The following is a 14,397-nucleotide window of genomic DNA, read 5'->3' as shown; positions in this document are numbered from 1 at the left end:
TACCTCGGGCTAACTTACACACTGCGATTTATGATATGTCATAAATGGCTGGACTCCAGAGAGTGATGATAAAAACGTGCAGCATGGTTTCCCATGTTGAACTGAACTGAGTATAGATCAAAGCTGTCTCCTATGGGATTTAGGAGTCATTATTCCACCAAGGTTGAGAGAGACATTGTTACAGGAACGGCATACAGCGGTAGTCCATACGAAATGGGTAGTAAGAAACTATTTTTGGTATCCAAGGGCAGACAGAAATATTGGAGAATTGGTGAAAAGTTGTGAAATGTATCTCAGAATAAGAAATGATCCAACCTCAGAGTCTTTCAAGAAAACAATAAGAATGATTACATGTAGATTTCTTTGAAGTGCAAGGAAAAGAGTGCATGACTTTGGTTTACAGCTATATAGCTAGCGGACTCTCTGCCCAATACCATAAGTTCTACAACTGTTGAAGTTATGAGAAGTTGGCTTATAATTTATGGGTTGCCAGAAGTGTTTCTCAGATAATGGCTCACAATTTAGAAGAGTTTGTAATGTTGCGGAGGAAGAATAGAGTCAACCAGACTCTAATGCACCACATCAGAACTAATGCGTAGGGGGTCAACCGGTTATCTTTCGATATTCCAGATGGTGCAATTGATACTGATGGATTTAATTTCAGAGGCCACTAGTAGATCCACTACTCTGCAAATAAATGCTGAGGAGAGGATCTATGTATATAAATGTGAATAAATGTTGCTGCCAAAATTTTAAGATTAAGAAACGTATCTGTTCCACTATTGTTAAATTGTTCTGCATGGTTTTTGCGACCCTTCCACCCGTGGCTAAAATTCAATAAATTACACATTATTTTGGTGTTTATTCCATTGGATGCCAATGCAGATGAGGTGGTGGGAGTTATTAATGAAACAATTCAAGAAATGGCAGTTCCTTCTCCAGTTTCAATGAAGATCACCTTTCGGGAGATCGATCACTGTGACCCTGCTCTGAAGAGCACGCTCAATAACTACAGAAACTGTGTCGATAAACAAACTCGTGGAGAGAAGACAGTGGATCAATGTGTTTGCTCCATTCTTGACTCTTCCAAATCTTTGATTCGACCTGGGATTGGGGATTCAGATCATAACGTTACGCATCTTCTTCCTAAATATCGACAGAAAATAATAAAGCCTGACGGGGCTGTTTAGCACAGGACTAAATTGCTGGCTTTGAAAGCAGACCAAGGCAGGCCAGCAGCACGGTTCAATTCCTGTACCAGCCTCCCCGAACAGGCGCCGGAATGTGGCGACTAGGGGCTTTTGACAGTAACTTCATTTGAAGCCTACTTGTGACAATAAGCGATTTTCATTTCATTTCATTTCGGGAGGTGGTTTTTAACATGAGATAATGTGACCATTCAGAATCGGCAGATTTGCTTTGGTAACGTGAATTGCAATTTTTTTTTAATGGAGGACGAAGACATAAATAAGATCCACATGTCACAAGCGATTATATTCCAGAACTTTGAGGAGTAGCAATTGAGTCACATAGCAACTCTGTTCATAGCTACTTATCTTAAAATCTAGCCCCCCTATCTTGCCCAATCTTTCAAATCAGGCTGGGTGAGATCAACAGGGGCTATGAGAAAATCCCAGCAATTAACACCCATGGGGGTCCTTTTGTGAAGGAAATCTCTGGTCCAAAGGAGGAGAATAGTATATCAAGCCTTTCCAATTTTCCAATAAGTTTGAATGGTTCTATGGTATTCAAAGTTGATGAGTAATCAACAAAGTATAGCACGAGAATAGTTGCAAAATCTACGAGTGCTGTGTAATCAGATGGACTAATCGGAACAGCATTACCATTGACCTATGATGTTGATAGGTGAACTGTCACTGATCAACATGTGGACGAAGAGAATCTAAAACACACTTTGACACAATCCGCTCAAAACACACCATGATTATCAATGTAAGCACAACTCGTTGGTAATCATTGAGCTCAACAGAATGTAACTGTTTCGCAACTGAGATGACTCTCAAGAAATGCTAGCCACAAACCTGCGAGACTTTCATTCTCCGTGGCTTGTCAAAGATTTGGCTGGACTTGTAAATGTACCTGGTTTGCAGCATTTATATGAGATACATGTGGGATCAAGTCATCCCAATAGATGAAGATTTCTTTTTGCATTACGAACAATGAGATGTTCCCTACTAATGTAACTTGCAATAAGAAGTCCTACAACGGGGCTGTTTAGCACAGGACTAAATTGCTGGCTTTGAAAGCAGACCAAGGCAGGCCAGCAGCATGGTTCAATTCCCGTACCAGTCTCCCCGAACAGGCGCCGGAATGTGGCGACTAGGGGCTTTTGACAGTAACTTCATTTGAAGCCTACTTGTGACAATAAGCAATTTTCATTTCATTTCGGGAGGTGGTTTTTAACATGAGATAATGTGACCATTCAGAATCGGCAGATTTGCTTTGGTAACGTGAATTGCAATTTTTTTTTAATGGAGGACGAATGGAGGGGCAGCATGGTAGCATGGTGGTTAGCATAAATGCTTCACAGCTCCAGGGTCTCAGGTTCGATTCCCGGCTGGGTCACTGTCTGTGCGGAGTCTGCAAGTCCTCCCCGTGTGTGCGTGGGTTTCCTCCGGGTGCTCCGGTTTCCTCCCACAGTCCAAAGATGTGCGGGTTAGGTGGATTGGCCATGCTAAATTGCCCGTAGTGTCCTAATAAAAGTAAGGTTAAGGGGGGGGGGTTGTTGGGTTACGGGTATGGGGTGGATACGTGGGTTTGAGTAGGGTGATCATTGCTCGGCACAACATTGAGGGCCGAAGGGCCTGTTCTGTGCTGTACTGTTCTATTCTATTCTATTCTAACACCAGGTTAAGTCCAACAGGTTTTTTGAAATCACTAGCTTTTGCGTAGTGTAGCTCCTTCATCAGGTGAGTGGCTTATAACTTGTATCATTCTTCTGGCTGCAGATCTGGAACTCAAAAACAAGAGCTGAAAGGGTTTCCCCTTATCACGTTATTTGCCTCATTATGATGTTTTTCATCACCTAATTTCACACTTACTTTTCTTATTAGTTTTTTTCACTTCCCCCTTGGTCCATTTATATTCAGCCCAATTCTCCGTTGCGCCTGCTACCTGACATCTGTCATCCGCACACTTCTTCCTTCATCTTCACCTCTATTTCTCTCATCACCCAGGGTGCTATAGATTTATTTGCCCTATCTGTCTCCTTCAAGGGAACATACCTTGACATTGCCCACAATGCTATCTCTTTGAAGGCAGCCCACTGTTCAGTCATCATCTTTCCTGCCGACACTTGATTCCAACTCGCTCAACTCAGATGTAGTCTCATCCCACAAAAGTTGGCTTTCCCTCGGTTAATTATTCCTGCTCTGGATAGCTCCTTGTTCTTTTCTATGGCCAACCTGAACATTATGATGTTCATTGACCCCTCTGGAATATCGTCTCTCTCTCCAGTACTGTAAAACCATCTTTAATCCAATTGTACCACCCCACACTCTGGATTCTTGTAAAACAAATGATCTCCAAATATTATCTGATCCACTTGGGCCAACTCATTTCCCAGAACCAGGCCCCAACAGTGCCTGCGCCCTCTCGTTGAACAAGAAACACCCTGCTGCAGAAAAATATCTTTAACATCCTCCAGGAACTCTTGCCCTTCTTGCACTATTCCTATCCCCACTTCGATCTGGATAACTGAAGTCCCCCATTATAACTACTCTATCATTCTTGCCCCTCTCTATAATTTCTCTACATCCCTTCCACTAGTTGGTGGTTTAGCTGCTATATCAATGAATGGTATTGTACCTGTTTCATTCCTTAAAATAACGAAATGTTAGCCTGTAGCCATTTTCTCTACTCTGATGTATAATGTCTCAATTATATATGAATTCTATCCTGTCAAAACCCCCACGAGGCCCACTTGGAAACCATTATCGATCTCCCCATGGGGCTCATGGAGTACAAGCTTCCCAGTTAGGGGCCAGAGGCCCACCCAGCTGGGGCTCATCTAAACTGAGCATAGAAGCTGGCGCGAGCAGGGACCGGCATGTTGTTTGTCCCCATGGGGATTGTGATTTTAGACATTTACTGCCGTGGGCAGATTATTGCCAAAAGTAAAATAAATCTTTTGTTTCCTCTTGCTGGCGTCCTTGGTCATAGACTCATCGAATCATAGAATTTACAGTGCAGAAGGAGGCCATTCGGCCCATAAAGTCTGTCCCAGATCTTGGCAAGAGCATCTTACCTGAGCCCATTCCTCCACCCTATCCTCATAACCCAGTCACCTCACCTAACCTTTTTGGGCACTAAGGGCAATTTAGTTTGGCCAATCCATCTAACCTGCATATGTTTGGTCATTAAACACTTCGGTTGGGATTCTCCATTGCGAGTCTTCTGTGCTACCACTGCGGAAAATCCTATCCCTAAGATCTACATTTTACCTAATTATTTGTGTATATCTGTCACAGTCATTTCTGGAGGTTTCCCCACCACCCAAGTTAAACTGACTGATCTGGAGTTCCTGTGCTTACCCCAACACACTTTTTTGAACAAGGGCATAATGTTTGCAGTTCTCCATTCCTCCATCAGCACCCCTGAGTTTAAGATAGACTGAAAAATTATGTCCAGAGCCCCTTCAACTTCCACGCTAGTTTCCTTCAGTATCCTTGGATACACAATTTTATCCGACCTTGGTGCCTTGTTCACTTTAAGTGCAGATAGCCTATCCAATACTTTCTCCTGATCAATTTTAAGCCATTCTAGCCATTACATTTCTTCCTCTTTCACCATAGCCTGAGTTGAATCCTCTTCCCTCGCAAAGACGTGCAAAGTATTCATTTAACACCCCAGACATGGTCCCACCTCCACCTTTGTAGTTTTAATTGGCCTCTGATACTATTTATACGCTGATAAATTACTTTGCACTACTTAAAGCTACCAGTTGGATTAATAATTAACTATTCAATTTTGACATTCCAAGTATATTCTGCCTAGAACAAACCAGTTACTTGCATTCCTGATCATAATGTATCCCAGCTCCCATTCCCAGGTCACTGCTCTCTCTCTGTAAGGCAGTAGGTGGCTCTTAGAAGAGACTTTGTTCAGTGTTTGGTCAGAAGGATCGAATTGTCCAGTCACCAAATCCAAAACGAGGAGACCCTCCCATTTCAGAGCATACATCACACCCACGGCAGTGAGAGTCTTGTAGTTAGCATATTCAGTGCAAGTGATTGCATCCCTGATCACATTTTCCAGGAAAACCTTCAACACCCCAATAGATCAACCCAAGATAGACTTGACATCATCACAGGGAGGCAGGCGGTGGACAGCTGGTTTGGTGATGCCAAGGGAGATTATCACAAAGCACTTTGCGCAGTCGCTTTACTCCAGTCCTGTATTTCATCACTCAGATCACTGCAGAAAGTCATGGTTGAGTTTGGAAACTCATATGTGCAGAAAAGCTCATGCACGATCTGGTGCCTTATTTTCCTCAGGGGTTCCAATTCACAATGGCCACTGCAACAGCTTGACAATACAAAGAAGAAAGTGTTTTGTAGGTGAACCAAATGAGCCATCAATGAATGGTGACCAGGAATTTTTCCAGGAACGTCTCATGGGCAGTGAGCTGAACCATTGGGCTATGAAGGACCAGATGGTGGAGATTGGCAAAAGAGGACGTAAATGCTTCCTTTGGCAGCCTTCCCCCTGTGAGACAATGGTGCGCGCTGTGGTGATCAACTGTGTAAAACATCACTTGGTGAGACTCAGGAGTCCTGCTTTGGCTTGGCAGTCTCTGCCCCATTTGCTGCACATGAACCCACTGGGCTGAGAAGGTGGACAATTTGCTGTCCTTGGTTTTCTCTGGGCTATTTTCTTGGCCAGCTGAGATTTCTGTTTTGCCTCACCTTCCAATGTCCCTCCATACAGCTAGGCTACAGAGGTCAAGGTCATCATCAACTGTCTCCTATTTGTCAACGTCCACCAATGCAGATGTGTCTGTAGAAAAATTATGGACATCCAGCATGTCGTGACCCCAATGGCCAATTCATTGCACAGAAAGTCTGTGGTTGTCCGGCTGCCATCAATTCAATGAATATGGCCAAACCAGAAGAGACAGTGATTGGCTCAGCAATGAGCGTATGCTGATAGGTCCTCCAGGCCATCTAATGTGGGTGACCTTGTTCTGCCAAGAGATGCAGAGGATGAGCCTGAGACAGCGAAGGTGGAAAATGTTTTGCCATTTTGTCCTGCCTAGCATATGTTGTCCACGTCTCAGAGGTGTCACACTATGCTGATGTGTGCAACTGGAGTTTCTTCACTGCTTTTCTAAATGTCTGCTCTCATGCTTACAGCTTCTTATTCCAGTGTCATTGCAGCCGCTCGATAATCACACCCAGACCTGACTAACATCACACAAAACATGGATGAGTCAACAGACATACATAATCAAATACCAAACATTCAAACAATCGAAGTTTGCACGATGACCCTGTTGAAGTCAGCATTTAAGGGACAATGCTGCCCCAAAAGAATTATCTCAATAAACAAGTAATTATATTATGTTATTTGCATTGAGGTAATACGACCAAGACCGGGGTTCATAAAAAAATGTATCATGGCTGCACCATAATGCGGAACAAAAAAAAACTACTCAGTCAGTCTTTCTCTCCACAGCAAATTAATTCTTCGTGAGATTCGAAGAAACATTGCATGGCTCTTTGCCAGTCTTTACCAGTTTTTACCAAATGGTCATACTCTGGAGTCTGCTTTGATTGGTACACAGCAACATCTCACTATAACCAGATAATAATATGAATGACTGTTTACTCATCCGAATAAATCCTGTATCCCGAAACAGCCCAGGGGCTGTTTAGCACAGGGCTAAATCGCTGGCTTTGAAAGCAGACCAAGCAGGCCAGCAGCACGGTTCGATTCCCGTAACAGCCTCCCCGAGCAGGCACGAGGGGCTTTTCACAGTAACTTCATTTCATACTCGTGACAATAAGCAATTTTCATTTCATTTTTCATTTCAATTCCAATGACAACAATGAATGTTATTGAGCAGTGCCATTTTGTTGCCAAACGCAGCTAACAGAAAGAAGCCATTTTGAATCCCAGCATGTTGGGATGGAATGGCTCCCTGGGTTTCTTTTTGTTCCGAGACACATTTGTGGGGCTTGCTATGTCTTGACAACCATCCCAACTTTGCAAATACTAGCTGGGCTCCTTGGCAGAGACATTCGACAATGCATGTTTCAAGCCGCCCAGTATTTTGAAACATTTACTCCCTCCACTGTGTTGGAACAATAGCTCTGAGCTCCACTGTCAAAGCAGAAATCATCATCACGATGATTTCTGGAACAATAACAGACACATACTCCATTAGGATGCTGTCACAGGGAGTCTAAAATCTGGGCACTTATTGCCTGTAATAAACATCCATGTAAAGTAAACTGAGGTGACGTTAGTTGTCGCCTACACTGAGGCTGTTGTAATGTGACTGGAATATATCTTTGCGAAACCGTACAGTAAAGGCGGGACATTTCAGAGTTGCAGGCCTTTGCAAATAGCCTTCCTGGCACACACGAATAGGAAAAAAAAATCAAATAGGAAATTCGGGAGCAAATCCTGAGAATAACTCAGCTATGCCTTTCTCACTGCAGCAGCTGCTGCATTTTTGAAATGGGAAAATGACTAAAAATCACAAAGATGCTGAATGTCTGTTGCCAGCTCTTCCATTCAGGGTGTGTGGGAAGAACAATGTGCATGACATCACCGCCACTGACACATAAGTCATCGAAAATCAAGCTTCAGCCTCCACATCACATTTGAGTTGCAGGCCTTTGCAAATGGCCTTCCTGGCAGACACGAATAGGAAAAAAAAAAATCAAATATGCAATTCGGGAGCAAATCCTGAGAAAGGGAAAGCACTGACCTGATTTATTATGAATTCTTCCATGGTGTGCTACACTGTATGTGGCACAAAGCTACAATGGATAGTCATAGCTCATGCTAAGTATCGCCAAAATTATGACACGCTGAGATCATCTTCTATTTTAACTCTAATTGGGAAATGTTCCTCCTGCCTCTTTCCCTTTTAGCACAGTCTATGAAACAAAATGGGCTGGATTCTCCACTGCCCGTTGCCGGTAGCGGGATCTCAATGCAGCAGAAAATCAAGGGTCCAGGAAAAATTGGGATTATCCCAACAGGAGGCAGGATCGAGATTCTCGCCATCAGGGGGAGAACGTAAATGGGTGCAAATGGGTCTTAATGATCCGCTTAGCAGACAGTTAGCGAGCCCGGCACCAGAATCTCCGGACCTCCGTGAATCTCCAGTCCTCTGGGCCGGGAATCATGTGGGTGGGATTCACTACAGGTATCACCAACAGTGAACCTCGTTAAGGGAATTGGAACCAAAGTCCATGCTCCGCTCCCCACAATGCATTACCTGCCCACTCTCCACCACCAGACCCCCAGCAGCCTACCTCCCAGAGACCTCCTAAAAAGGATAACCCCCAGGGACCCTCTGACTAAAGGAATTCCCCACAGAAATTCCTAAATAGGTTGACCGCCCCCACAGGGACCACCAAAACAAAGGGATCCCCAGTGACCCCTGAACTAAAGGGTCCCCCTGAAATCCCCTAACTAAAGGGGACCCCACAGGGACTCACTGACTAAAGGGACCCCCCAGAGACCCCATTGGCTGGCTGACGGGATGGAGACCTTGCTGCCGCCAGGGGTGCACAGCACCAGAAAACTGGTGTCACGTGACAGAGATTCCAGCCCATAGTCTCCCAAACAGAAAATCCTAATGTTTTTTGCGGTTGTGCAGGTTCATTTTAACGGCGTCTGTTGTAACTGTGAGCTGTAGAAACTTAGAATCATAGAATTTACAGTGCAGAAGGAGGCCATTCAGCCCATCACTTCTGCACCAGCCCTTGGAAAGAGCACACTTATAAGCCCACGCCTCCACGCTATCCTCGTAACCCCACCTAACCTGGACACTAAGGGGCAATTGATCATGGCCAATCCACCTAACCTGCACATCTTTGGACTGTGGGAGAAAACTGGAGCACCCGGAGGAAACCCACGCAGACACAGGGAGAAAGAGCAAACTGCACATCGACTTGTGCTTTAAGGATGTACAAATTTAATGATCAGCATTCTGAATCCCAAGTGAAATGCAAAACATGCCCTATATTAGAGATCAGTTTTACCTCCACAGCTACCATGTCATATTTTAAATAATGACATACAATATATATATATTACTCTTGAATCCACCAGGATGATAAAATGACCAATAGTCTTCTTGTTGAAAGATGAGCGATTTAATGAGTAACAAAATAATAAACTGTGAGTCTTCTTTCTCAATACTAAACAAACAATAATGAATTGTACAATGCAGATAACTATATAACTATACTTCATTCTAATAAACTAGATTTAACTTCTCTCACTCTAGCTATTCTATGTCTTGCTTGTTCACTGTTCTGGATCACATCATCATCTGCATCATCTGACTTAGAAAAGGCGGGAAATCAGTTCTTATAGTATCTGACTGTGAGCCATCTAGTGTTGAAATTACTGTACTACATTTATATACATTAATCATGTATATTGATATCTGAATATCACTACACCATCTGTGCAAGAGCAGCATTAATTGTGCTTCATTCTCATGGCCGTAATTTTCATTCTTCAGCTCTGCTCACAGCACCCCAATCTTTGAGGAGCCAAGGTTGCTGACCGGGCAGGTTTTTGGGCGCAGACTCTGAAGTCATGAAACCCGCTGTAATTTAAAATATGGAAGGATGTGTCATTTGAAACATGGAGGTCTGGCAATATCTGGTCTGAGAGAAACATGAGAGGGTACAGGGCAAGATCCCACAAAGAGTTAATAGCAGCTGCAAAGAGCAGGATTATAAAATGCAGATTCTTTCTCCCAAGCAAACTTAGCAAACACACAGGATTCTTGTATGAAGCTAAAAACAATGGCTCACATCTTCATTGGAAGTAACTATCTTAGTAAGCGTCTGGAAAAGCATGGATGAAGGTTTCAGTTGAATTAGGTGACGAATGTTTAAAACAGGCAGGTCGGTCTTTCAAGTTATAACCAAGTGGATTTTAGCATAGCTAAAAGCAATGTTTCACGCCTTCATTGAAATTAACTATCTTAGTAAACAGCTGGAAATGAAAGGATGAGGTTCAGTTGAATTTGGTGACAATTCTAAGTGTGAAGTTCTGCCGATATCAGGTGATATCAGTCTACGAGAAATATAATTTAAAGCCAAAATCAAAGTCAAAATTATGAGCTGGGGACACAATTGGAAAATAAAACTATAGAAATGACAGGAATTAAAAGTAACACCTTTTGAAACCAAAGCATTTTTGAATATTACAAAGGAACTTTGAACATCACAAAGGAAACAATGTAATCAGAGACCTGAGAGGTGAGGTCATGTCAAAATGAATACTTAGTTGTATTAGAATGTCTCGATCAAAGATACTTTTTACAATCAAAATGAAATAATAGTTACTTTACAATAAGGTCATAAAAACATAATAACTGTTAGAAAGAGAATATAAACCCAGAGACCAGAGTAGGAACTAGCAGAAACAGAACCAGAACTCAGAGAGAAGCAGAGAAGGAACAAGAGAAGCAAGCAGAGTCAGCTCGGTTATGGGAAAGACAAGGCAAGCAGCCGAGCTAAAACAGCTAATACACCTAAGGAAGACTAGAATTTAAACAGTAGTCAGAGTCAGCTCAGAGATAGCCAGCAGAGACAGCTCTCATAGCTCAATACGTGTGATCGACAAGACATAGCAACCGAGCTAACCAGCGAATACATCTAAAAAAGAAAAGACTTTAAAGAAGGTTGATTGTCAAGTTGGGCCTGAAGGTCCCTTCAACCAACCAGGAGGATCTAGAAGCAAGATCTTTTTATCTTTCTGTAAAAAAAGTGATTGCAGCTTATAAAGGAAAATATATAATAATAAAATAACAATTTAACCTAAAACAGTGGTTATTCCTAAGTCTACTTTAGTTACTTAGCAATGCGGGACCCAGGATCGATGCTACTAAGTGGTAAGTAGATGAAATCTTTGGTGAAGGTATGGGTTATACCGGGGGATAACTTGAAAATATAGTTTGACCTGAATAGCACCCACCAAAGCCTGCATCGGAGTCAGGGAGTGAGAATCCCTGTTCACCATTTAGAATGTCGGCCCTTTTTGGTATAGGGGGAATTCTAAGAATAGTGGTGAGTTTTCAACAACACCGTCTCTCAGCTTTTTTCAGAGTTTAAAAATATTATCATAGAATTTACCGTGCAGAAGAAGGTCATTCAGCCCATCGAGTCTGCACCAGCCCTTGGAAAGAGCACCCTACCCAAACCTATACCTCCACCCTATCCCCATAACCCAGTAACCCCACCCAACACGAAGGGCAATTTTGGATACTAAGGGCAATTTATCATGGCCAATCTGCCTAACCTGCACATTTTTGGACTGTGGGAGGAAACCGGAGCACCCGGAGGAAACCCACGCAGACACGGGGAGAACGTGCAGACTCCGCACAGACAGTGACCCAAGCAGTGAAGCAGTTGTGCTAACCACTATGCTACCATGCTGCCCCGTGCTGCTGGAAAAGCTGGCAAGGCAGCCATCTTGTAACATGCCAGTGCTTTTCCCGCTGGAGATAAAATTGTAAAAGGCTAGATTTTTGGCTGTCAACTGGAATTTGTTGAAATATAAAACTGTGCAGTGCTCTGTTACTACAAGATGTGTCTGGTGCTTGAAACATACTCCAAAGACAACTACATGCACGGCACATACAATGCCTGACACCTGCAAAGCATTATGTCTACTTGTTCTCGTCTATTCTTCCCAAAGATAGGCAGAGAGTTTCCCTGATGGTGAATTGATTACAGAAAATTGCAGTATTTGCAAAAAAATTGCTGTGTTTATCGCAGATTCCTTTTATATCTTCTGAAAATTCAAATGAACCTTTGCATTCAAAGAACGAATTAACCTGCATTTCATCGGCTCAGGACTTTGCAAACTTCACACAACTAATGAAATACTTATCATGTTCAGACATTGTTCAATGCTAGAAAACACACCAGCCAATTGGTGTATAACAAAGTCCTTTTTTTTGTTCAATTCAAATTTTACCATCTGCCCTGGCGGGATTCAAACTCCAGTGCATTACTCCAGGGTTGCTAGATTAACAGTATAAATTGCTTCATTACTCATTCAGTGACAATACTGCTCCGCCACTGTGTCCCCTGCACACGAGGTTACAACACAGCTGACAGTAATGACCATATGACCTGTTCAGTGGTATTGGTTGATGGATAAATATTAGTCAGGTCAACGAGGAACACTCTCCTAAACTTATTTGAATCAGTACTATGGGATGTGTTATATCCACCTGAAGGGGCAGTTGGGGGCTTGGTTTAGCATGAAAGACAGTCCAACAGTCCAGCTTTCATCTCACAAACATTGATGTGTCAGCCCAGATTGTGTGCTCAAATCCTGAAATGACTTCCTACCTGCAGAGTGCATAAGTTACATAAGTCACAAGACATTCATTGTCACACTGGACAGTGTGGCAGTGAAAGGACAAGCTTCACGCACCATAGATTCAAATTTTGACCAAGGTCAGATGATTAACATGCTTCGCCTTTCGAAGAAAAGCAAGTGTCCAATCACATTTTCCACCATTTTGATTGCATCTCTTCATGATCCGTTATTGTCCCTTTATGCTGATCATGCAAGTCCTGTAGCGATCAGGTGCACTTTGCTCCCTGCCTCAAAAGTTCACCGTGGTTGTGCACAGCCAATCTGTTGCAACTGCGATTGTTTGAAAGTTCTTGATTAATAAGGGGATCGGGGGTTATGGGGAGAAGGCAGGTCAATGGGGATGAGAAAATGTCAGCCATGATTGAATGGCGGAGCAGACTCGATGGGCCAAGTGGCCTAATTCTGCTCCTCTGTCTTATGGTCTTATGGTCTAAGTGTTGTAGCTCAAGTGACAAAATAAAGATGTCTGGTAATGATCCCATTTCTCTTTAGGGAAAATAGAACATGTGAGTTCTAGTTGTAGCAGAGGGAGCACAGTTGACCAGCATGGTAGCACAGTTGTTAGCACAGTTGCTTTAAAGCTCCAGGGTCCCAGATTCGATTCCTCGCTTGGGTCCCTGTCTGTGTGGAGTCTGCACATTCTCCTCGTGTCTGCATGGATTTCCAGTGGTGCTCCAGTTTCCTCCCACAGTCCAAAGATGTGCAGGTTAGGTGGATTGGCCATGCTAAATTGCCCTTAGTGTCCAGAAAAAAAAAGAAGTTGGGTGGGGTTGCTGCTTTGCAGGAATAGGGTGGAGTGCAGGTTTAAGTGGGATGCTCTTTCCTGGGGCTGGGGCTCACTTGATGGGCCGAGTGGTCTGCACTATAAATTCTATGATTCTATCTATAACCTATGATCATTTCAATTATCTGACAGGTTATGCTCCTGGACTTCCAGATGTAACCATATGCTTGGATACACTCTTAGTCCTATGGAATGATTACCCTGAAATTAAGGCTACATTCTTTAAGAATGTGGTAATTATCCCAGTGTCAGGGATTCAGAGTCCAAATGAAAGTGCAACTAAATCAATACTCTCGTTCTCCTGGTACAAAATAATAAGGCTCTTGTTTACAAGAACTTAATCTGGCTCTTCTTTGGTTTCCAAATTAATATCCACAGAGTCAAGGGCTCAAAATTTTACCAAATCCTTGCAAGAGTCTAAATTTTGTGCTTTTTAGAAAATTATCCCCTTGTGTTTTGTATAAACAATGAATAAAATCCCAGTTACCTTCCTCAAAATGTTAAATTGCTGTGAGCTAGCATGCATAACCTTTAAAAATCACATTCATTTTATTCTTCTGATGTTATTTTGTGCCAATTAGAGCCAATTATGATAACCGCTTTCTGCTGTAGGCTGCTGTTTACTGGGAGATGGATGAAAGCTGCCCAAATGCATTTCACTTAAGTTGCTCATCAACCAATTACACAGGAAGCCTTTAACACAGATGCCTGCGCTGAATCCCAGCTCAAATTGCAGAAATCAAAGGGCACCATCCTTAATAGTACAAAAAAGAATTGTCGATACACAGTGCTTGCAGCCACTCCGAGAGCTACAAGGTTAGAAAAGGATGTGATTTTGGTCCAGGTTCCAGGTTCCAGTTTGAAGGAACTCGAGAATGGGCACCTGTTAATAACATTGATGCTTCGTCCCTTTAAAATTGAAGAGGTTTTGTGGTGCAGATGGTAGTCTTTGAGATAGGAACTCTGGGTTGAAGTCACACTCCAGGACTTTATGCCTAAGA

Source organism: Scyliorhinus canicula, chromosome 21 (assembly GCF_902713615.1).
Source record: "Scyliorhinus canicula chromosome 21, sScyCan1.1, whole genome shotgun sequence".
NCBI lineage: Eukaryota > Metazoa > Chordata > Chondrichthyes > Carcharhiniformes > Scyliorhinidae > Scyliorhinus > Scyliorhinus canicula.
This window is presented reverse-complemented; position numbering follows the sequence as displayed.